General features: G+C 42.2%; 1 pseudogene; it reads left to right on the plus strand.

The window, feature by feature from the left end:
• The window catches only part of LOC109130898, an 11125-nt pseudogene continuing 9856 nt past the window's right edge, over positions 1705–2973 (plus strand).

Below are 2973 nucleotides of genomic sequence, written 5' to 3' on the forward strand. Positions count from 1 at the left end.
GTCACTCGGTCATGTACTCGATCGTGTGTGTGGTCGAGCACCTGGTTGAGTGGTTTCTCTGCTTCAGTCTGCTGAGTAAAACCTTCACTTTGGGCTTCAATTAGTGATGAATCCTCCCCACCTTGAACCTCACTGTCCTCAGTGACAACTTCTTCATAGAAGTGAATCGCTTTAGCTGTAAACTCCCTTGGGTTTTGAATAGCTGGTCCAGGAAGTTGGTTTGGCGTAGGAGCGGAAGTGGAATCAATGTTGCTCTCCATGTACTTGACCTTAGAGGTCAGACTCTCAAGCTTGTTACTCAGGTCATTAGAATAAGAATTCAACGTTTGGGTCAGCTCAGCAAACTGCTTTGCTTTCTCAATCTGCTTATTGGCTTGCCCAAGCAACATTTGTTGCATCATACCTCTTAAGTCAGGTTCTTGGCCTTGGTAGGTCTGAAACCCTGGGGGGTGACACAATTGAGCCTGGAAACCTGGTTGCTGGTGCATGGGTACATAATGGAACATACTGCTTTGAAACATGATTACTAACTCGAACTGACACTCGGTCGAGCACAAGCTCGAGTTGAAGGTCGAGTCGTCTGAGATGAGAAGTCTATTTGAATCCGGGTAGGGACTCGATCTGGTACTCGAACAGCAAACGGTCGAGTGGTAGCTCGAGTTGTAGGTCGAGTTGGTACCTGAGACTCAAAACAACCAAGCAGATGAAGAATTTGAATCAGTAGTGATCAAAGGAGCAATAGAACTTAATCTTAGACTTGTATAGATCCTAATTGTCACAAACAAACACTCAAATGGGCAACGGCGGCAAATTCCTATTCATCCCAATGATCAAGAGAAGACAACATTCACATGTCCATATAGTACCTTTGCATATATGAGGATGCCATTTGGATTATGTAATGTTCCAGCTACCTTTCAAAGGTGCATGATGTCAATCTTCTCTGATCTTATTGAGGATGTGGTTGAAGTTTTTATGGATGACTTCTCTGTCTATGGAGATTCCTTTTCTTCTTGTCTTGCTAATCTATGCAGGGTTTTAAAGAGATGTGAGGAGACAAATCTAGTCTTAAATTGGGAAAAGTGTCACTTCATGGTTGAAGAAGGGATAGTTCGTGGTCATAAGATTTCAGAGAAGGGTATTGAAGTTGACAAAGCAAAAATTGAAGTCATGGTTCAACTTCAACCACCAAAAACAGTCAAGGACATAAGAAGCTTTCTTGGTCATGCTGGGTTTTATAGAAGGTTCATCAAGGATTTCTCAAAGATAGCTAGGCCATTGACAAGGTTGCTTTGTAAGGAGACTGAGTTCAACTTTGATGAAGATTGCTTGAAGGCTTTCAAGGAGATCAAGGCTGCTTTGATATCAGCTCCAATAGTCCAAGCTCCAAACTGGGATCTTCCATTTCAGATTATGTGTGATGCTCCAGACTTTGCAATATGAGCAGTTCTGGGACAGAAGAAAGATAAGAAGCTGCATGTTATTCACTATGCAAGTAGGACCTTGGATGAAAATCAAGGAAGATATTCAACAACAGAGAAAGAGCTTCTAGCAGTGGTCTTTGCCTTTGAAAAGTTCAGAAGTTACTTAGTAGGGTCCAAGGTAATTATGTACACTGATCATGCTGCTTTGAGGCACATCTACTCAAAGAAGGACACAAAACCAAGGTTGTTGAGATGGATTTTGCTTCTCCAAGAGTTTTACATGGAAATAGTTGATAAGAAAGGGTTAGAGAATGGAGTAGCTGATCATTTGTCCAGAATGAGGATGAAGGAGGAGATTCCAATCGATGATTCAATGCCTGAGGAGAAACTGATACAAATTGGGACAACTCGGCCTCCAACTCGCCCAACTACTCGAACAAGCACTCGACCGAGTATGTTTGGGCACTCGATCGAGCATGATGAGATGGAGGAGTGGATGGCACTTGAAAGTGAAGAGCTACCTTGGTATGCTGACATAGTCAATTACAAGGTGTGTGAAGAAATCCTAGCAGACATGGACCCTTATAAGAAAAAAAAGCTCCTCAAGGACATCAATGGATACTATTGCGATGAACCTTACTTATACAAAAAGGGATCAGATGGGCTGTTTAGGAGGTGCATAGCAGAAAATGAAGTTGAAGGAGTGCTAGGGCATTGTCATGGTTTTGCTTATGGAGGCCATTTTGCAACTTTCAAGACAGCCTAGAAAGTCCTACAAGCTGGTTTATTTTGGCCTACATTATTCAAGGACACTCACAAGTTCATCACAAAGTGTGATGCTTGCCAAAGAATGGGGAATATCACAAGAANGGAAGAACCCCACTCCAACTTGTTTATGGCAAGTCTTGCCATCTCCCAGTTGAAGTTGAGTACAAAGCCCTATGGGCAATCAAACTTTTGAACTTGGATCTAGAGACAGTACAAGCTAAGAGAAGCCTTGAATTCATGAGCTTGAGGAAATCAGATTGGAAGCTTATGAAAACTCCAAAATCTACAAGAAAAGAACTAAAGCCTTCCATGATAAAAAGATTCTCATCAAGGATCTAAAGGCTGGAGACCAAACTTTGCTTTACAATTCAAGACTCAAGTTATTCCCTGGGAAGTTGAAAAGTATATGGGGAGGTCCTTTTGAAATAAAGGGGATCCTACTATTTGGAGCTGTCACACTTCTCAACAAGGATGGTAGTGAGTTCACAGTCAATGGTCAGAGAGTTAAGAAGTATTTGGGGGAAAAGGAAACACCTGAGAAGTGCACAATGCTTCTCCAGGATGCTCCTAAAGCCTTAAAAGACATCTAAAAGTCAACCTTAGTGACTTTAAACAAGCTCACTAGGGAGGAAGTCCCTAAGGTATCTTTGTTTATATTGCTTAGGAATTTGGGTATTTTGATTTGTGTTTTTGTGTTTTCATGGTCAGGGAAGCAAGGTAGTCTAATTAGAAGAAGAAAAGAAGATTCGCAGCCCAACTCGACCCCCCCCCCCCCCCCCCC

The sequence above is a fragment of the Camelina sativa genome, chromosome 19 (genome assembly GCF_000633955.1).
Source record: "Camelina sativa cultivar DH55 chromosome 19, Cs, whole genome shotgun sequence".
NCBI lineage: Eukaryota > Viridiplantae > Streptophyta > Magnoliopsida > Brassicales > Brassicaceae > Camelina > Camelina sativa.